Source organism: Geotrypetes seraphini, chromosome 8, assembly GCF_902459505.1.
Source record: "Geotrypetes seraphini chromosome 8, aGeoSer1.1, whole genome shotgun sequence".
Taxonomy (NCBI): Eukaryota; Metazoa; Chordata; class Amphibia; order Gymnophiona; family Dermophiidae; genus Geotrypetes; species Geotrypetes seraphini.
In genome coordinates, this window is record NC_047091.1 from 169022620 (window position 1) to 169045742 (window position 23123).

At 42.6% G+C, this 23123-nt stretch overlaps 1 long non-coding RNA gene across 1 annotated transcript in view; it reads right to left on the minus strand.

Annotated features, from left to right (window-relative positions):
* The window catches only part of LOC117364682, a 49941-nt gene that overhangs the window by 17378 nt on the left and 9440 nt on the right, over positions 1 to 23123 (minus strand). The window lies entirely within an intron of this gene.

Below are 23123 nucleotides of genomic sequence, written 5' to 3' on the forward strand. Positions count from 1 at the left end.
TCTCGTGGTTAACCGCAGGGACAGAGACAAATTCTGTCCCTGTGCCATTCTCTAGAACAATAGTCTCAAACTCGCGGCCCATGGGCCACATGCGGCCCACCATGTACTATTTTGAGGCCCTCGGTATGTGCCTCAAAATAGTGAAAAACTATCTAAACTTCACTTTCTGCATGTTGCACTGCTTTTCAGCTGTGTATAGCTGAAATTATCAGAAGCAATTAAGAAAATATTTATAAACTATAACGAGTTTTACCTCATGCAAAATTGTCATTTCTTTAATCAGACATTAACTATTTTTTCTGCGGCCCTCCAAGAACCTACCAATCCAAAATGTGTCCCTGCAAAGGGTTTGAGTTTGAGACCGCTGTTCTAGAAGTACCTGGCAGAAACCCAAATAGTGGTAACATTCCACAGCTGAGATTGTGATGTCATAAGGGGGAGTGGTTAAAGCTACAGCCTCAGCACCCTGAGGTTGTGGGTTCAAACCCACACTACTACTTGTGACCCTGGACAAGTCACTTAATCCCCCTATTGCCCCAGGTACATTAGTTAGATTATGAACCCTAAAGGACAGACAGGGGAAAATGCTTGAGTAACTGAATAAATTCATGTAAACCATTCTGAGCTCCCCTGGGAGAAAATTAAATAACCAAATAAATAATGCCTCATTCCACCAATGCCTAAGAGCCAACCTCAGTAGTGATGTCACAATGGCTTGATCCTATACTTGGCTCACATAAGAGCTACCATACTGGGACAGACCGAAGGTTCATCCAGCCCAGTATCCTGTTTCCAACAGTGGCCAGCCTGGATCCAGGTTCTTTAGTTTCTATCTGAACCTCAGTCCTTCTATATCAGCGTTCTTCGATGCAAGGCTTGAGGGTCAGTAGCTAAGCCCATTCATATTCTGATTCCTCCCTCTCTCCTTAAAGATTGACATAGGGATGGTTTCCTATGGTTAACCACAGGGACGGAAACAAATTCTGTCCCTGTGTCATTCTCTAGAAGTACCTGGCAGAAACCCAAATAGAAGAAATCCAAATAGAACAGAAACAGCACGAGTTTCATACAGCAATCTACAATCACGAAGTTCCGGGTGCCTCCCCCAGAGAAGAAGATTGGAAACGCTGAAGATAAGTACAAATTCTGTGTGTAAACTGTCACAGTATTAGTATGCTGGGAACTTTAAAACAATCACTGATTCACGAATTGATTTGATTTTTTTCACTATTTAAAATAAATGCACTTTGTGTAGTTTCAAGTTTATTAAAAATTTGATAAAATGCTAATCATAAATTCTAATATGTTTTACAGTAAAAAAAATTTTTAAAGGGGTCCAGTTAAACTATTAATGACATAACTTTACTTACATGAGACAATAGGATAGTGGGGAGAAATACAATTTGAAAGAAAGAGAGAACAATTAAGGATAATAACATAGGGAAAGGGAAAATTAAATTTTAGTATAGAAAATGAGCTAGAAAAGTCTCATAGATCAATTAACAGTCATATGCATCTTTAAATAAAAAGCTTTTGAGGCCACCCTTGAATTTATCTAAATTCTGTTCAGACCTTAAATATGATGGTAACGAATTCCATATTGTTAGGGCTTTTGTTGCAAAAGCAGAAGCCCTACGGGTACTATAATACTTTTTAGGGATGGGACATGAAGAAGATGCTGTGATGCAGATTTTAATGTTCTCGGAGGATCATGCGGAATCAGGTATTTATGGATAAAAGTGGGTTCCTTGGGTTTCATAGTTTTGAAGGAGATTAAAGCAATTATGTAAGTGATATGGTGATGGTTAGGTAGCCAGTGAGCACTTTTTAACAGGGGAGTAACATGATCAAATTTTTTTTTGTTGGTTATAATTTTTATGGCAGTATTTTGGATTAATTGTAAACATCGGATGATGATGGTGTGCAACTGGGGATGGAAGTAACAGCCCAGTTTACGATTTTAGCGCATAAGCCTCTGGACACGGACTATGTCTGATGTTCGCTTAGCTTAAGTGACACAATTTATTTTTATTGAGAGCCGTATATTCCCTACTTGGGTTTTGTGGGATTTGAAGAAACCCAAATAGGAGCAACATTCAAGAGCTCATATTGTGATGTCATAATGCCTCATTCCACCAATGCCTAAGAGCCAGCCTCATCAGTGATGTCATAATGGCTTGATTGTCTATTCTTGGCTCACATAAGAACATAAGAATTGCCTTACTAGGACAGACCAAAGGTCCATCAAGGCCAGTATCCTGTTTCCAACAGTGGCCAACCCAGGTCCAGGTTCTTTAATGTCTTTCTCGACCTCAGTCCTTCTACACCAGCATTCTTTAATGCAAGGCTTGAGGGTTGAGCCCATTCATACTCTGATTCTTCCCTCTCTCCTTAAAGAATGACATGGAGATGGTTTCCCGCGGTTATCCACAGGGACGGGAACGGTGATGAATTTTGTCACCGTGTCATTCTCTACTTGACATCTCTGATATGTATTGTAGCTATTCTGAAAACCAGACTGACAGGGATAGACTAACACAAAAATTATTGTGAGCAAAAACAGCCAGGAGGAAAAAAAAAATTCTCTGTTTCTTTAAAATAGTGTTCATTTGACCATTGCTTGAGATTGTAATGGAGCCAAACAGCATCTTTTATTTATCCCATTAATTCTAGTCATTATGCAAGAAAAAGTGGTACAGGGAATCACAACCCTAATCATAAATATATGGAAAGCAAAAAAAATAAATACAATTGAAGCCTCATTTATTGGAATAAATTAATTGCATTCTGAACCCCCAGAGTAATCAAAGGGAAAGTACATCTCTGTCATGGGGAAAGCCTTCATGACTCATTGTCAGAGGGAAGTCTTTTAAGCAATTTCAAGCTTATTTTAGATGTGACTAATGCTTGATCGGCTCCTTAGAATACTGCCTTGTGGCTGCCAGCCAGTTCTTTGTTCATTATTTCTGAAGTGCAACAAATTAGTATTCTAATATTTAAGGTAGACAAGACACTGTCATTAATTCTCAGAAATATATAAGCATATTAAAAAAAAACCCAAATTACTAAATATCATCACATAAACAATCACTTTGAAAATTTATCTGGTGGCTCAGGTGATAAATGATGAATGTTCCTGGTTCAATCCTTAACCAGGTTTCTAGCTCTCTGGGGATCGGGAAGCTGCAGACGACCTTAGAATAGCATTTACTATCATTTTGAAACCTTCTGATTTCTGCAGATTCCTTCATTATGGCTTGTCACGTGTACCGGTGCAGAAGTTGCAACTTGTATAGAATACTGCTGCACGGATTTTGACTCATATGATCGTATTATTCTGGTTTTGAAGAACTTTCACTAGTTGATAGGATTTGATTTAAAATATTGCAGTTATGACTCCTCATATGTCTTCTGGCGCAAATGATAGGACGCTTGCGCCAGAAAACGTATGAGGAGAGACTGGAAGCCCTGAATATGGGTACCCTAGAGCAGTGGTCTCAAACTCAAACCCTTTGCGGGGCCACATTTTGGATTTGTAGTACTTGGAAGGCCGCAGAAAAAATAGTGTCTTATTAAAGAAATGACAATTTTGCATGAGGTAAAACTCTATAGTTTATAAAACTTTCCTTTAACAGTTAAAAGGAAAGATTTATAAACTATAAAGAGTTTTACCTTATGCAAGATTGTCATTTCTTTAATAAGACATTAACTATTTTTTTTCTGCGGCCCTCACATTTAAAGTTTAATATCTTTCCTTTCTCAAAACTGACACATTTCAATCACTATATTGAAAATAAAATCATTTTCCCTACCTTTGTTGGCTGGTGACTTTATTTTTCTGTGTTTTTAACTATGTTTCCAGGGCCTTCTTGTCCTTTGACTTTTTTTCTCTCCGTCTTCACTTTCTGCCTTGCATCCATCTTTAATATATGAACTGACTTCGCATTCAACACGAACCGTCTATGAAGTGTGATCAATATGTTTTAAAACATATTGATCACACTTCATAGACGGGTTCGTGTTGAATGCGAAGTCAGTTTATATATTATTGATCAAAGCAATTTCTGACTTCTTCTAGTTTTCATTAGTAACATCCCCGCCATTTCATAAGGAAAATTATTTGCATCCATCTTTGGCATTAACGTAATATTCAATTTTTCTGCTTTCTTTTCAAAATCTACATTTCCATGTCTTCCCTTCCCTTCCTATCTCTCTCTTCCGTCCTATTTCCATGATCTGATATCTCTTTCCTTCCTTTCTCTCCCTCCCTCCTTCCTTCCTTTCCCCTGGTTTGGCATCTGTCTCCTTCCCTCCCCCCATGCCCTGGCATCTCTCCCCTCCCCTCCTTTCCTTCCCTCCCTCCCATGAACTTGGCATCTCTTGTTCCTCTCCTCTCCCTTGTCTTCCTTCTCCTTCCTTCCCTCTCTTTCCCCAATTGGGTGCAGCAGCAACAGAAGCAGCATTTCCCTTCCCCCTTTCCTATGCAGCAGAAACATTTCTCTACCCATTTCCCTCCCCCTCCCTTTCCCTGTGCAGCAGCAGCAGCATTTTCCTTCCCCTTTCCCTCCCCCTCCCTTTTCCTTGTGCAGCAGCAGCAGCATTTCCCTTCCTCCTTTCCTGTGCAGCAGAGCCATTTCTCTTCCCCCTTCCCTCCCTCTCCCTTTCCCTGTGCAGCAGCAGCATTTCTCTTTCCCCTCCCCTTCCATTCCCTTTCTTGTGGAGCAGCAGTGTGTCTGGCCGGCTCCCTTGCTCAATCGGTCGTTCTGTTCAAAGCCGCGGGTGGCGGCTCCTCACGAGATCCACGCCTATGTCAGAAGCCTCTCTGATTTTGTGACATCAGAGAGGCTTCCGATGCAGGAGTGGATAGCGCGAGGAGCCGTCACTCGCGGCTTTGAACAGAACGATCGACTGAGCAAGGGAGCCGGCTAGACACGTTGCTGCTCCACAAGGAAGGGAAGGGGGAAGAGAAATGCTAGTGTGGATGGCGCGAGAAGCCGCCGGCGGCCGTAGCTTTGACCGGAACAATCAACTGCAGCAAGGGAGCAGTAAATCATCGCGTCCAGACCGCGGGCCGCAAAATAGCACCTTGAGGGCTGCATGCGGCCCACAGGCCGCGAGTTTGAGATCGCTGCCCTAGAGGAAAGGAGGGACAGGGGAGATATGATTCAGACGTTCAAATACTTGAAGGGTATTAACGTAGAACAAAATATTTTCCAGAGAAAGGAAAACGGTAAAACTAGAGGACATAATTTGAGGTTGAGGGGTGGTAGATTCAAGAGCAATGTTAGGAAATTCTACTTTACAGAGAGGGTAATGGATGCCTGGAATGCGCTCCCAAGAGAGGTGGTGGAGAGGAAAACGGTGACGGAGTTCAAAAAAGAGTGGGATGAACACAGAGGATCTAGAATCAGAAAAGAATATTAAATATTGAACTAAGGTCAGTACTGGGCAGACTTGCACGGTCTGTGTCTGAATATAGCCTTTTGGGGGAGGATGGGCTGGAGAGGGCTTCAATGACTGGGAGGGTGTAGATGGGCTAGAGTAGGTTCTGACGGATATTTCGGCAGTTGGAACCTAAGCACAGGACTGGGTAAAGCTTTGGATTCTTGCCCAGAAATAGCTAAGAAGAAAAAATGTAAAACATTTAAATTGAATCAGGTTGGGCAGACTGGCTGGACCATTCGGGTCTTTATCTGCCATCATCTACTATGTTACTTTGTTATTACGTACATACAACTTTAGTCGTAATGTTCCGGCCTCTTTGCCTTTGTCTGCTCTTTTTGTTCGTATTCAGAATCAGTTTCCCACCCACTCTTAATAGTCGAATTGTATGATCATCCCTCCACCTTCTCAGGACTGTTTGGCCTCCGCAAACCGCCTTGGTCCTCTGGCTTGGAACACCCTTCTTGCTAATCCAAATGACATTATTTCAAACAAACAAGTTTTAATTAATAACCAAATTTTGATATTGTCCCCTCTATTAGGATTTTGGGGGTTATATTAGACCGTCGATTAGCATTTGAAGAGCATAAGGACTTGATGATAAAGAAATGTTTTCGGACCCTTTGGAAATTCCGAACTATTACAAGATATTTTGACTTCGCTTCTTTTAGACTTTTAGTACAATCTTTAATTTTATCAATTCTTGACTATTGTAATATTATCTATTTGGCATCTTACAAGAAAAATTTAAAACGCATTCGTTTAATACAAAATGCAGAAGTGAGTTTAATTTTTGGTCTGAAGAAGTATGATCGTATCAGTCCTTTTTATCAGCAGCTGCATTGGTTGCCTTTTGAAGCACGTATTCTTTTTAAGCTTAGTTCTCTTTGTTTGAAAGCTCTTTTTGGTTTGGCTCCGGGTTACGTTAGCCTCCCAAGTTACCTGTTATAGATCATTAAAAAATACCCGTAATGATTTGATGTTTATGTACCCCTCTATTAAGTCCTGTCGATTCAAGAGATTTCTAAATAAGACATTTGCTTTTCAATTAGGAAAATTGAATTCTTGGTTGACTTCTTTGATCTTTCAAATGTTTTCATATACTGCTTTTAGAAGGATTTAAAAAACATATTTGTTTGATAAATTTATTACATAATTGTTCTTAACTTCAATTTTACTATGTTTAATATGTATATTTCACGGATTGTCCAGTTCTTCTTCTTTGTGAACCGCCCGGATCTTTTGTGGGTGGGCGGTATACAAGAATAAAGTTATTATTATTATTATTCATCAGTCACTTCATACCGAGACTAGGGGCTCCTTTTATCAAGGCGTGCTACGGGGGTTAGCGTGTCGGACATTTCATCACGCGCTAACCCCCATGGCAGCCTAAAATCCTAACGCCTCGTCAAAGGAGGCGTTAGGATTTTATCTGCTCATCTTCCAATTTCTCCCTCTGCTTGAACCTTCCCCCCCCTAACTTACTGAACCCCATCACTTTCAGTCCTATCTACCCTGGTGCCAAAATCCCCACGCTTTTGCGCACCAGAAGCTACCCCTCCAAAAAAAACTCCCGAAGAATCAATCTCGCCTCCCTAAAGCCCATTCCCCCTGCCAACCCTCCCAACCCCACCTCAGACTCTCTCACCCCAGTCCCATCTCTATACTGCAACGCCAGATCCGCATGCAACAAAACCCAAATTTTGAAGGACCTTCTTGAAGATCTCAATCCCGGCTTTTTATTCATCACCGAAACTTGGATCGCAAAAGACGACTTCTTCTCTCAAAATGAACTCTGCTCTCACGGCTACTAAGGCCTCTTCTCCCCCAGAATTAACCGGAAAGGAGGTGGTCTAGCACTCCTCCATAAATCATTCTTCGACGTCCAGCTCCTTGATAAGGGTAGCCAGGCTTCCCTAGAATACATGCTAGCCTCTGTCAATGATGAGCTCCACCCGCACCCACTAGGTATCCTGCTTTTATATCGCCCACCTTCATCCCCCTGGAACAAATCCTCCGACCTCGTCCTTGAGACCATTACAAACGCCTTCCTCAGATTTCAAAGATTACTAATCATTGGGGATATTAATCTTCACTTAAACGATACTACCAACAAGGATGCATTTGATCTCATCAACTTCCTCACCTCTTTAGGCTTCCCCCCCAGCTCCCTCTCCAACCCATGAAAAAGGGCATGCGTTAGACATCATCAGCTTCATCGACCTCACCGAATACAAAACTTCAATCGACGACACTCGCTGGGACCCCGTCCCTTGGTCCGACCACTTCCTAGGGGCTTTCTGCCTCCCCATTTTCATGTCCCACCTCGAACCCCCCCTCGTTCCCCCAATCCTATTACCTTCCGGAAAAAAATTGCAAGTGATCTGTTCTGGGCCAAATTCCAGCGCTGGCCATCTCATCTCTCACCAAACTCTTAAACTCCGCCCTGCTCTCTGGCCTTTTTTCGACAGAAATGGGACACATTTCCCTATCCCCTCTCTTGAAAAAAGCTGATCTGGACCCCTCCACTCCTTCCAGCTATTGCCCAGTAGCCAACATTCCACTCCTGACCAAAATGCTGGAATCCATCATCGCCACCCAACTCTCATCCTATCTTGAGAGATTCTCCATTCTCCTACCCTACCAACATGGATTCAGACCCAACTACAGCACTGAATCTCTTTTAGCCTCTTTAATTTCAAAGGTCCAACAACTCCACTCCTGCAATAAGTTCGCTGTCCTTCTTCAATTCGACCTCTCTGCTGCTTTCGACATTGTCCACCACGACATACTAATCCTCCAACTTTCCGTAATTGGCATAAACTCCACAGTCCTAGATTGGTTCTCAAAACTCTTACGTTCCCGCTCCTACTTCGTTAACATGAATGGTACCTCATCCTCCCCTTGGAAACCGCTCTGCGGAGTCCCCCAAGGTTCACCTCTATCCCCGATTCTTTTCAATGTCTATATGTCCTCCCTGAAACTCTCCAACTATCTACCTCTGAGACACTCTACACCTACGCCGACGACATCCTTATCCTTCTTGAAACTGACTCTAACCTCACCAACTTCTCTGATAACATCTCAACTTGCATAACAAATCTCCAATCCTGGGCTCTCTCCGTTCAAATGAAACTAAATGAGACCAAAACAAAACTTCTTTGGCTCGGCCCGAAACTGGATTATCTACCCTCCCTCATCCCTCTTTCCTCCGGCACCAATCTGCAGCTCGAGCACTCTAGCAAAGTTCTGGGAATCATCATTGACTCTTCATTGTCCTTTAACGACCACATCAACTCCCTAGTAAAAAAAATGCTTTTTCAATCTTTATATGCTAAGGAAAGTCAGATCCTGCTTCCACCAGCAACATTTCGCTGTCCTTGTCCATTCCATCATCCTTTCCAGACTTGATTACTGCAACTCCATCTACCTAAGCCTAACAAAGAAAAGTCTTATCAGACTTCAACAGATTCAGAACACCGCAGCTAAACTAATCTTCGCAAAAGGCAAATTCGACCATGTCTCCCCGCTTCTGTCTAAGCTTCACTGGCTCCCAGTCTTCCTCAGGGTTCGTTACAAATGCGCCTGTCTTACCTTCAAATCTCTTCACGGTCTCCTTCCTCCCCTCTTTCCTCTATCTTGGCTCTCGAGTACCCATTCCACCAGATCCACTCAGAAATTCAAACTATCCTTCCCTTCTCTAAATGGCATTTCCCATACAGGAAAACTTGGAACATCCCTCCTCTTCAGGATCATCGAGCTGTGGAACAGCTTTACTGCCCATCTTCGGAGTTCGACCTCCCTCCAACACTTCAGAAAACATCTGAAAACCTGGCTCTTCTCCAAAATGTAACTTCCCCCTCCCTTCCCCCCCTCTCTCTCCTGTTTACCAAGCCCTCCTTCCTTCCATTGGAGTTCCTTTCTTTGTTTTTAATTCCTGTAAACCGTGTCGAGCTCCACTTCTGTGGAGATGACGCGGTATATAAACTTAAGGTTTGGTTTAGTTTAGTTTAGTTTAGTTTAGGTACTAGCACGGCAGGCGGTTTAACGCGCGGTATTAAACCGCTACCGCGCCTTTGTAAAAGGACCCCTTAGTTGCGAGCACTTTAAAATTACACCAGAAACCTTTTTTTCTCTTCTGCATTTGGAGATCCTGAATTGGTTTAGGATGGCACATAAAGTGAATTATTTCATTTTCTCGCTCTCTTTGTTCTGATGACATTATTGTCACTTTTCTTTCTTTCATTTGTTTTCCATGTTAACTCTCTTTTATTTTTAGGGTCAACTGCTATTTTCTTTCCTGGTGGATTGTAAGGCTGTATACGAGTCTTCAAATAAACTAAGCAAATCATTCACTTTCATATCATTGAAACGAAACATGCGGAATAACTTGTAGGTTTCATGGCTCCACACCATCCCCTCCTTTTCAGCAGCCCCCTTGTACATTACAAAAATATTGGTCCTGTTTTACTAAGGTGCTCTAACTGATTAGCACGCACTAATCAAATTAGCGTGCGCTAAATGCTAACACGCGCATGTTAGCCTATGGACGCGTTAGCGTTTAGCGTGCGCTAATCGGTTAATGCACCTTAGTAAAACAGGCCGCTTGTCTCATGTACTTCAGGTAAGTACATAAAAGGCCTGAGTGTACCAGATGATATGCTAAATATAATTGACCATTCCCTGTATCGGTAGCATGGAATATTGCTACTCCTTGGGTTTTGGCCAGGTACTAGTGATCTGGATTGGTCACCGTGAGAACGGGCTAATGGACTCGACGGACCATTGGTCTGACCCAGTAAGGCTATTCTTATGTTCTTAAGTGATGGCTAGCATCAGAATTCTAAACCGAGCCCAAGAAATGGATGGGGAGTTGATGCATTTCCTTTAACTTAGGAGCAATATATTTTCTGAACCCGGATGGCTGCATTTTGTAATAACTGAAATCCGTGAGTACTTTTTTAATGGAAGACCCACATACGCTGCATTGAATAGCTTTAATGGACTGTGATAAGAGAATGAATAACAGTAGCTAGGTTTGCAAGGCTGAATAAAAGGATGGGCTACATACACTTGCCTATGAAATGCAAAGTAGTTTTTTTTTTTTGTTTGTTTTTTGCAGTGGCTATAATTTATGCCTTCAAGGTCAAGGAACAATCTAGTATCACATCTAAACAATCAACCTGTTCCTTTGTGAATAAAACCATTCCATCTAATTTTGGCAACACATTCGGGTCCTGAGCAGCAAAAAGCATCTTTTAGCCACTCCAACTAACCCTGGATTTTAAATGCCAGGGGCGTGCATGGCTCTCAGCAATAACTATTTGAGCATGTGTCCAACCATTATGGTTGAAAGTTGTCAATGATATGGGATTGTGTCTATGAAAACTGTGCTTAAAGACACATTTCTGCCATTTTTTTTGAAGACTGCAATCAGTGGCATACATAGCCTATGTGACACCCTGGGCCCTTCATTTTTTGACACCCCCCCCCCATCTGTATGAAAAACATGATTTTTAGTAACAATCCACATGTCACACAAGAGTGTACCTAGGAAAAAGCAGAATCTTACATACAACTTCAATACACCCATTGTAAAAATAAACAAGCTTAGTACAGATCAATCCTGCACAGTCAATAGTAACAGAAACCATGACTTTCGAACACACAAAACACAGAAAACACCTTCGCCTAGTATGGAATATGTAATCACAAACTAACTCCTCCCCCTTTTACAAAAATGTAGTGTGGTTTTTAACCATGGTGGTAACAGCTCAGACTCTCATAGAATTCTGAGCATCAGAGCTGTTACCACCACTGCCAGCGCTAAAAAAACGCTCTACAGTTTTGTAAAAGGGGGGGGGGGATAAAATAGAAATATGTAGGCAAAGGTTAAATTGAACCACCAAGATGATGGACTCTGCATACAATGCAACACCACAGAAATAGAGATGCATCTCCCCTAAAGCAAAAAAATAAATAAATAGAATTTTTTTTGACCTTGTCTTCTCTAGTTTCTGCTTTCCTCATCTTCTTGTCACTCTCTTCCTTTCATCCAATGTCTATCCTCTTTCTGCCCCTTCTATATGGCATCTTCTCTCCTTCTATTCTCCTCCCCCTTCCATCTCTCCCTTCACCCCCATTTGTCTGGCATCAATCTTCTTCCCTTCCCTCCTCCAATGGTCTGGCATCTCTCTCCTCTCCTCTTCTTCCCTCTCCCACAATCCCATGGTCTGGCATTTCACTCTCTCCTCTCCCTTCCCCCCACTTCCATTAGCATCTGCCCCCTTTCTTTCCATCCAATCCAATTCCATCCAGTATCCTTCCCCCTTGTTTCTCTCCCCTATCCCTGTACACTAATTCCATGAGCATCTGCCCCCTTTCTTTCCTTCCAACCCAATTCCATCCAGTATCCTTTCCCCTTGTCTCTCCTCTTTCCCTGCACACCAATTCCATCAGCATCTGCCCCTTTCCCTCCAACCCAATTCCATACAGTATCCTTCCTCCTTACATCTCTCTCCTTTCCCTGCACACCAATTTCACCAGCATCTACCCCCTTTCTCTCCTTTCACCACCCTTCCATACCATCCTGATCCCCTTTCTCTCCCTCAACCACCCTTCTATGCTCCTCTCTCCTTCCAAACCTGCAAGGTCCCGTGATGACTCTTTTGCTGCCTCTGTTCTGGAAGAGGTAAGTGACGTCGGAGGGGGTGGGCCGGCAGACACAGAGAGTTGCAGCAAGGTCCCGCGATGACTGCGGCTGTCCACCCCCTCTGACATCACTTACGTCTTCCGGAGGCAGAGGCAGCAGAAGCAGTCATCGCGGGACCTTCCTGCACTTCAGCGCGGCTGCCTACTCTGCTTTGGAAAAAGTACGGCAGTTGCGCTCAGGTGCAGGTGCCGATTAGAGCAGTGTGGGAGGTTCCGGACCCAGCCAGCGGGCTGTGCACCCCCCTAGGGCTGGCACCCAGGGCAGTCCGTACCCCTCCCCCCCCCCCGCCCTTGGTACACCACTGACTGCAATAAAGTGGTATATTTATAGTAGAGTTTCTTTGACCAATGACCAGAGAAGCTCCTATATACTGTATAAAATGCATTCAGTCTCATGAAGTTGGGACTTGTTGGAGCAAGATAGCGGAGGATTTCCTTCTCCACTATTTGAAATTTGTGCAGTCTGTATTGATATAATTGCTAATGTGCATAGCCTGTTTTCTGGTTATACTCCACATGCTTCATGTTTATTCAGATTTGATGCAAAAGCTTATAATATTAATTTTAAAGCAAATTACATATAATAAAAGTCAGGGGTGACAAAAAACACAATTAGACATACAAGGACAAATTCTGAGGACAGACATACAGAAGCAATTTGGAAAATGGGTAGAACTACAACATTTAAGAGAAAGGCAATATTGAAGGGTAACATAATAGGTTGGGGAAGAAAGAAAAGGGCAGAACATTTAAAATAAATAAGTGGAAAGGAGATCTGTTATCAATGAAAAGGATTTTAATTTTCAAAAGCATCTTTGTAAAGAAAGGTTTTCAATGGAGTTTATTTTTTAGGCTTTGCTAATACACTTCTCCCTCCATATCTGCGGTTTCCGTATCTGCGGATTCGCTTATTCGTGATTTTTTTGGAAGCTGACTCTGCCCCCTCCCCAAAATTACATCATCATTAAAGTTCTTTTTCCTTTTACTGTACCGATAAAAAAAGTGTATCGCTTACCATTCACTCTGAAAATTGCAGCTACCATGTTTTCTCCCACAAATTCGCTGCTTCCATGCTTCCCAGTGTGCACTGAGAAAAACGCTGCTTCCCAGCATCCAAAGAGAGAAAGGCTTCTTCCCAGCATGCCTGCCCTGAAATCGCTGGTTGCCTGCCCAGAAATCACTGTAGAAAAGTTATTCGCAGGCTTTTTCTACAAATCTTACAAGGCTTTTTCTACATATCGCAAATAACATTAAAAAAGTTATTTGCGGTTTTTCTGTATTCGCGTCTATGGTCCGCCCGCATCCCCTGCGAATACGGAGGGAGAAGTGTATTGTAACACCATTACTGAAGCTCAAACCACTCAGAATTGACTCCTCAGTCATTAGTAGCGCTATAGAAGCTTCCAATAAACAATATGATTATATAGCTTATTCCTTTTTATACCCAACTGACCAGGCATCAGCCTATATAGAACTTCACGGTATTGCGGTATATAAGCTGTTATTATTATTATTATTATTATATTCAGATCAGTGCCTGGTCATTTCAGCTGGCCAAACTTTATTCACAGAGATGTCAAAGAGGCAGGGAAAACAGTCGAAAGAATACCACCTGGAGTGGCAACTCCAGGAGGACCAGCAGTATGGCAACCAGGATCAAATGTATTAGCGCATCAACCTAGGACTCAGGGATAGGCAATTCCGGTCCTCGAGAGCTGGAGCCAGGTCAGGTTTTCAGGATATCCACAATAAATATGCATGAGATAGATTTGCATCTCAAGGAGGCAGTGCAGTGGTAATAGCTCCGATGCATGTTCAAATGCCTTTCCATCAAGCAAACAGGTTGAGGGAGAGGGCCGGGGCAGTGCTGGGGGAGAAACGGGGTGTGACTCAGGTGGAACGGGACGGGGCCATGCGTCCGGATTTTTGTTTCCAAAAATCTGGTAACCATACATTGAACTATATGACCAGTGGTTGCTGCCAAGGAAGTTACTGAAAATTCGTTCTCCGCATTATTTAAATAGTCCAATTGTCTTTTTCTAAATATTTTGAAATCATACATTTAGTCATAGTATTTACAGAATTATACTGGGCACAGTAGATGAGCCTTATGGGATATCGGTTGTATTTTCTATTTATATGTAAACATTCAGGCAGTAGAAGTATCCATGCTTATAGGCAGACATAAACTTAGGTGAGCAAACATTTGAGGAAGCAGAAAAATAGTTACTGGACTGCCCTACTGAATAGTAATAATAATAATAATAATAACTTTATTCTTATATACCGCCAGCAATCTTGCGACTTCTAGGCGGTTTACAAAACGAGAGAATAGAGAGAAACTGTACATACAACGAATTAAAGAGTATAGCAGTGTGCATCTGATAACATTGATAATATTTACGATAGTATGTGTGCTGCAGGCCAGGAAGTGCCAAGCTGCTTACACAGAAGTAGAAATATTCCGTAAATTGAATAGAGTGTTCATGGTTAGTGATTAGGGGTTGAGGTTAACAGTTTATAAGTACAGGTATGTGATGATGTTACGAGGGGGGTTGATGTTCCGGTTCATTACCTAGGTATTTCAAGAATAGGTAAGTTTTTAGGTGTTTCCTGAATTCTTCATAGTTGTTTGTGTGTGCAATTAGTTTTTCTAGGGCTTTACCCCATATGGCTGCTTGATACGATAGCCGTTGTTGATGGTGTCTCTTATATTTGCACCCTCTAGCCGGTGGGGAGATAAATTTCATGTGTGTTTTTCTTTCATGTCTGTTGGTTGGGAATGAGAAGAGGTCTGTTATGTATTTTGGGGCTAGACCGTTTAATACTTTGAAGCAGAGACATCCTAGCTTGAACTTCGTGCGTGCCTCCATCGGCAGCCAGTGTAGGAGTCGGTAGGAAGGGGTTATGTGATCGGACTTCTTCAGCCCGAAAATCATCCTGACTGCTGCATTTTGTATTAGTTGTAGTCTTTGCATTTGCTTCTGGGGGATTGTCAGATGGGTGATGTTGCAATAGTCCAGGTGGTTTAATATTAGGGATTGTACTAGAATTCTGAAAGCTGAAGTGTGGAAGTATGCCTTAATGGACCTAAGTTTCCAGAGAGTGAAAAACCCTCTTTTGATTAGGGAGTCTATGTGGTCTTTCATGGTTAGTCCTTGGTCTAGTGTTACTCCTAGAATCTTCATCGTTGGTTGAATGGGGTAGTTTAGATTGTTAATGTGTAATGATATTGTCGTATTATGTGCGTGAGGCGAGGCTATGAAGAATTTAGTTTTATCTGAATTGAGTTTTAGTTTGAAATCTGTGGTCCATTGTTCCATCGTGTTTAGCGCTTCAGTTGCTGTGGGGGTGATTTCGGAGGGAGATGCAGTGAACGGGATTATGATTGTGAAGTCGTCTGCATAGCTGAATACTTTTATGCCTCGCTGGGTTAGCTGCGTCCCTAGTGAAGCTATATAGACGTTGAAGAGTAGTGGGGATAGTGGGGACCCCTGTGGCACGCCTGATGGGTTTCTCCATGTTTTAGAGAGATTGCCATTGAACTTGATAGGTGCGGGTCGTAAGGAAACCTCGGAACCAGTCCAGCACTTCGCCTCCGATGCCGATTAAATCTAAACATTGTAGTAGTTTTTTGTGGTCCACCAAGTCGAAGGCCGAGCTCATGTCGAATTGCATCACTAAGGCTTTGTGTCCCTTGCTGAATAAGTTACGTAGGTATTCTAGGATTGCTGCAATCACCGTCTCGGTATTAAACAGAGGTCTGAAGCCTGACTGGGTTTCGTGTAGCAGTGAGAATTGGTCTAGGTAGTCCATCAGTTGGGTTTGTACCAAGCCTTCCATTATTTTTACGAAAAATGGGATGGATGCTACTGGTCTATAGTTGGTTGCTGATGTTAGGGGTAGTTTACGATTTTTTGGGATTGGGGTGATTATGATGTGACCATTTTTTGATAGGAATTTTCCGTTTTTGAAATTGTTGGACATATGAGTCCATAGTGTGATTTTAAAGTCTAATGGGGCTGCTTTCATTATGTTGGGTGGACAGGGATCTAGGATGCAGTTTGATTTAGTATATTTGTTGTAGAGTTTTATGAAGTTGTTCCATTCTAGGTCCTGAAAGGAGTTCCAATACATGTCCACTGGTATTTCATTTTCATGTATGTTGGCTATTTGCTGTTCATCTGTGTTGTTTGTTGGGCAGTTGTTCCTTAGGTTCACAATTTTTGAGTCAAAGTGTTGTGCTAGATCGTCTGCTGATGGAAGTTTTATGTCGTGCGTTGATTGACTGTGGCGTGTGGTGTCGAATAAATTTTTAACTAGATTGAACAATTCATGACTGTTGATTCCTTTTGAACTTGTGTTGGATATATGTATTTTGGATGAGTAGAATGTTTTCCTTTTTTCTTTTATCAGTTGTTTATATTCCTTTATGTTTGATCTCCAATTGTTCCTATCGGATATTTCACCTGATTTGTTCCATATCCTTTCTAATCGTCGTATTGATTGTTTCATTTTTAGTAGTTCGGAGTCGAACCAGTTGTTATATTTATTTGAGCGGTTTGCTCTGTTTCGTTTAGGAGCTATTTTGTCTAGGATAGTTGTGCATGTTTTTGGCCACTGTTCCCAGAATTCTCCTTCTTCATTTGTCTCCTCGCGCGCTTCGTAGTGGGCCCAGTATTCCTCTGGGTTAATGTGGCCCCTTGTGAGATGTTCTTTTTTTTCTATCCTTGGGTTAGTTTTTTCTTTTGATTGGTTCCAGTTTAAATTAAAGTAATAGGTGTAATGGTCGGACCAGATGTCGTGTTTCCAGATGTCATTTGATATGGAAATAGTGGGATTTAGGATTTCTTTTGAGGACATAGCTACCAAATCTAGCTGGTGGCCTTTTTCATGGGTTTGTGTGGATGAAGGGAGAATGAAGTTGAGTGAGGATAGGAAGTTTTTAAAATCTTTTGTGTCGGGATTGTCCTCGTTTTCTAAATGTAGGTTTGCATCTCCTGCTATAATATTGTAGGATGGAGTGATTGAGTTGTGTAGGATGAATTCATAGAAGTCTTCTCTGGCCTTTGACCAGCATTTTGGCGGTACATAAAATAGAATACAGGAGAGGTACTCTTCTAGGTTCTTATTGCTAATTTTGCATGCTAGTGTTTCTAGTTGGTTGGTTATCTTGGAGTCAACTAATTCAAGTTCGAGTTCTTCCTTGAGGATGACTGCTAGTCCTCCCCCTCTACGGTCTTCACGGTTTAACATGTGAATTTTGTAGTTATCTGGTATTAGGTCATTTAGTATTGGATCCTCTTCTGATAGTAGCCATGTTTCCGTTAGAAAGAGGCAGGCTAGCTTCTTGCAGACGATCCAGTCTTTGATTAAGAAGGCTTTGTTCCTCACTGATCTAGTGTTAAGGTAGGCGCAGGGAATGGAGGTAGTTGTGGTGGGTGTGGTGGGTGTATTGATTTTGATGAGTTTTATCTCCCTTGGTCTTTTTTTGAGGGTACGGTGAGTTCTATTAGTACTTGTGATTATTTTAATATGATTTACTCTTTCTTCCTGTTGGTTAGTTAGGAGCCTAATGGGTGTGTCAGGGTCGTGAACTGAGTGTAGCTTTGGATAGAGTGATATAACGTTTTTCACATTGTTGCATAACAAATATAACAGTAGTATAGACCAGTGGTTCCCAAACCTGTCCTGGAGGGCCCCCAGGCCAGTCGGGTTTTCAAGATATCTCTAATGAATATGCATGAGAGAGATTTGCATATAATGGAAGCGACAGGTATGCAAATCTCTCTCATGCATATTCATTAGGGATATCTTAAAAACCCGACTGGCTGGAGGTCCCCCAGGACAGGGTTTGGGAACCACTGGTATAGACCATAGCAGCCTTGTCTCTAGGACAGGGGTGTCAAAGTCCCTCCTCAAGAGCCGCAATCCATTCGGGTTTTCAGGATTTCCCCAATGAATATGCATGAGATCTATTTGCATGTACTGCTTTCATTGTATGCTGATAGATCTCATGCATATTCATTGGGGAAATCCTGAAAACCTGACTGGATTGCGGCCCTCGAGGAGGGACTTTGACACCCCTGCCCTAGGACATAGTAGCATCCTGCATGAGCCAGAGCAGTTTGTCAATTATATTTTCCAAAACCATATAATCCAAAAGAAGAAATCCATGGTTAAATCCCAGAACTTAGAATAGGGTCGTTGTCTTTTGGTTTGTTTGTTGTTGTTCTGAAAACACAGGTAAGAAAATACAATACATATCTCTTAATCAGGGGTGGAGCCAGGGATATTGGCACCCTTCTGCAAACTGAAAATGGTGCCCTCCACCCCAAGCTACTCCTGCTGTCACTGTCACCCTTCCCCCTAGAGATGCTGCTTCTCCTGCCAGCCCCAGAGCTGCTGCCACTAAAGCTTCAGCCACCACCATCTCAGCTCCACTGCCACCCAGTGGTGAGTCTCTCACATTCTCCTGAGTTCCTTCTTAAACTAAAAACTAAACTAAACTAAACCTTAGGTTTGTATACCGCACCATCTCCACAAGCATAGAGCTCGGCACGGTTTACAGGGTTAGGTTGAAAAGGAGCTACAATGAAGGGTTATAGGAAAGGAGCTAGGAAGATAAAGAGGGACAGGGTACCAAAGAGCGGGAGGTGTTAGATTTTTGAAAAGAGCCAAGTTTTCAGGTGTTTGCGGAAGGATTGGAGGGAGCTTGAAATTCTGAGCGGGGATGTGAGGTTGTTCCAGAGTTCTGTGGTTCTAAAGGGGAGGGATGTTCCTAGTTTTCTTACACTGCACAGCTTAAAGCTGAAGAGCCAAATTGCATGTGTGGATAGGGCCATATGGTCATCATGCTAGGTTTTGAGGCCCCCCCCAAATATCAGTACCCCCTGGCAGGCTTACTGCATTGCATTGCAGTGGCACTGCATTTAATAAGTGCATGCAAATTTTGACCCTATACAATGCAATGTTACTTTTCACTTACAGAAAATATCAGCTCTTGATTGAAACCACTTCTTGCAGTACCTTTCTTTTAGATCAGTATTTCTTAAGTTAGTCCTGTAGTATCTTCTAACCAGTCAGAATATCCATAATGAATATGCATGAAATAAATTTGCATGCAATGAAAGCACTGCATGCATATACATCTCATGCATATCCTGAAAACCAGACTGGATGGGGTAGACTAAGACCAGCTGAGGAACACTATCTTAGACTGTAAGAATTAGGCACAGACAGCTTTGGTCTCCAGATGATCAGCTGAATAGGCCCCGCTGAACTGACCATACTGACTTGTCCTAGACCCTTTAATTTCATCCCATGTTGGGCAAGCCAAAGAGCTACGGAATTCAAAGTATTAAGACTTGTTACAATCAGGTATTGTATATAGGTCACTTTCTTGGAAGGTTTATAATCTATATATTAATTATGTGCTTCGTTAGTACGTAGGCTTCATTGCCAACAATAAGGTTTGCAAGAAATAGCCTGCATTAAATTTCATTACCATGGCAATGCACTTTGGTACATCTAGCCAGTGGTGTAGTAAGGGGGGTGGGGGGTGGACTGCCCTGGGTGCCATCTTGGTTGGGGCACCGGCACCTCTCCACCTCCCCACACTATGCCGTGCCCTCCATTCCCCGCCTCCTATCTCTTTAAAATCTTCGCCAGCACGAACAACTACTCTAGCCTGTTGCTTGCGCTGGCCTGGCTCCCTCTGAAATCACTTCCGGATCGCGGGGCCAGGAAATGACATCAGAGGGAAAGCCAGCGCGAGCAGCAGGCCAAAGAAGCTGCTCACATTGTCGAAGATATAAAGAGGTTGGATGGGAGGGCGTGAGTGGGGGAGGGGCAGCGGGGAGGGCACCTCCTACCCTCGCTATGCCACTGTACCTGAGGGAGAAATGACACAGGTTTATGAGGAACACTAAGAAACAGGATTCAAATGCTGGTTTCTTTAGGTCTCAGGCTGATGCTCTCCCAATTCCCCAAAGCAACCTCATCTACTCTGTATCTCCTCTAGAAATTACCAGATATCTTCTTCATGTAATACCTATTTTGTAATTCTTTTGTAATCCACCTTGAACCGCAAGGCAATGGAGGAATAGAAATCTCTAGTGTAATGTAATGTAAATGATGGCAGATAAAGGCCTGAACGGTCCATCCAGTCTGCCCATTAGTTATACTCATTACAAAATACATGATTAAATTAACTTGTCTCTTTGATATTTCTGGGTCACAGACTGTAAAGTCCACCTGGTATTGTCGTAGGTTCCAAATGCTGAAGTTGCCATCTAATCAAGCAATTATGACATCACTGCTGAGGTTGGCTCTCAGGCATTGCTGGAATGAGGCATTATGACATCACAATCTCAGCTCTAGAATGTTGCTACCCTTTGGGTTTCTGCCAGGTAACTTAGTAAATGAGGGTAGATAAAGACCTGAACGGTCCATCCAGTCTGCCCATTAAAAATACATGATTAAATTAACTATTCTATTCTTGTTTTATTCCATTGTATCATTTAGAGCAAGGACACATAAATGTTTCAGACCACATCTGGATCAGTGATTGTGGAATGGGCAAGTGCTTTTAACTTCCTGACCCTTGCTTGTGCTGATGATACACCATGAGCTCACACCTTGTGCTTCCTCTGCCTTATTGCACGTGCTGATGTCATTAGGATGGTGTGGTTTTTAAAAAAAATCTGATAATGGAAAATGAGATCCACGTACGCTGCAGTGAAACCGATCATTTACAGGACACTAGAGAGCAGGAGATGATCTAATAGCCTGCATTATCACGCTTTTTGACTTCTCTAGGATGCATGGTATCACCCTTCAGCTTCTTTCAAACCTAACAGATGAATATTTTAGCTGTCTGGCTCAGAACGTATCCTTCATCAAATTTTATGATCTGAATGGGAGTGAAGTGAACCCTGCCTGCGTACTGACTACTCTATCGAGAATGAAGGTAATCTATTACATATTCAGAAACACTAAGGACTCCTTTTACGAAGCCGAGGTAGCGGTTTAACGTGCATAATAGCGCGCGCTAAACCGCCAGACGCGCTAGCTGCTGCTGCCTCCTCTTGAGCAGGTGGTAGTTTTTTGGCTAGCACAGGGGTAGCGCATGATTAAAAGTCGCACGCGCTAAAGCTTTAACGCGTGGAATAGCATGCGCTACATTGCCACATTGAGCTGGCGTCAGTTCTAGTAGCGTGCGGTGTAGCGTGCGGTAAAAACGCTAGTGCACCTTAGTAAAAGGAGCCCTAAATCTGACATATTTATAGCTAAGAAAATAGTAACACGTATATACAACACAGACGGCAACCTTTTAAAATCTTCTGCAGCAGCCTCGTATTCAGTGTTCCTGCTGCAGATTAGAACATGAGAAATGTTATGGGGGGGTCAAGGACGATTCATTGCGGTCAGCTCAGCGTGGACGTTTCAGTGCTGAATCATGGCATGAAATATCCCGCGATGATCATGCTCTAGACCGATCTCCTCTCCCTGTGGTCTACCATGATGGGACGATTCATTATATTGCAATAGAAATGCCATTCTCCTGTAGAAATATCAAATGTTCTCATGAAAACGACTAATATTTACTCTTTTCAATCAAAAGTGTATATCAAAAAGTATATGCTCAGAGACTTGAAGGCAAAAACAAGGGGCGAACCCCAAGAATATCGCCTCACCAGCCAGTTATTGCATATGCTTTTAAGTAGTGCTAAAAAACAATTTTTCTTCACTGCATCATGCGTCCTTGTGTCTCCCGCATGGGCAGGGCTCAGCGTCAAGTCCTTGGGTGTGCAGGGCTCTGTGTCTCTGCAGGGTTTAGAGACGCGGGGTTTCCTGGGTGTGCAGGGGTCCAGTGTACAGGTTCCCCCGGGCTTACAGGGAACAGATCTCCCCAGTGTGCAGGGAACTCCATCAGTTAGTGGGCCCCCTAGTGGTTGGCCTTTTTGGCCTCCGGTTTCCTGGATGCCGGCTTGGGGTTCAGTCTGGTGCCCGCCCTTTCCTTCCGCTTTCTCTGGATCGCCCGCAGGGATGGGTTCGGGGTGCGATCATGGTGTTATGGGTCCACACCTAGGCATTGTACGGGAGGAGCTCAGGAGGCGGGAGTCAAGTTCATATACACGATACACTACACACTTATCTTTTCATAGGTTCTGATGTGGCCGGTTTTGATCCTGCGTCAGGGAACTAAGATAGTAACTTGAATGAACTTTAAAGTGGCTCAGTCTTTGAAAACATAAACAGAACAACTTTTAAATATTATTTATGGTTTTAAAGTACTTCAAAAAAAAATTCACAAACATACTTGTAAATGCTTATTAAATCATTAACTGGCTTTACGGAGGGTACCTTCCTAAATTCGAAAAAGGTTCAGCGGTGAAAAAAGCTCTCCATAAGTTTCAAACGGTGAAAGAGATGCCATGACTCTGAATCAAATAGGGGTGAAACTGAATGACGTCATGAATGTCGCAGGATCGAAATGGGCCACGCCGGAACCTATGAAAAGATAAGTGTTTTGCTTATTGTGTATATGTAAAATTGAAAAAAATTGACTGTGTGATGCATGAGGTTGTGGGTTCAAACCCTTGCTGAATGTCGCAGGATCGAAATGGGCCACGCCGGAACCTAAGAAAAGATAAGTGTTTTGCTTATTGTGTATATGTAAAATTGAAAAAAAATTGACTGTGTGATGCATGAGGTTGTGGGTTCAAACCCTTGCTGCTCCTTATGACCCTGGGCAAGTCACTTAATCCCCCTCCCCCATTGCCCCAGGTACATTAGATAGATTATGAGCCTGCCAGAACAGATAATGAAAAATGCTCAAGTACCTGAATAAATTCATGTAAACCATTCTGAGCTCCCTCTGAGAGAATGGAATAGAAAACTGAATAAATAAACAAGTTCAAAACATCTCAATTAAGCCCCTTTGGATGTGGCAGGGACCAGCATCT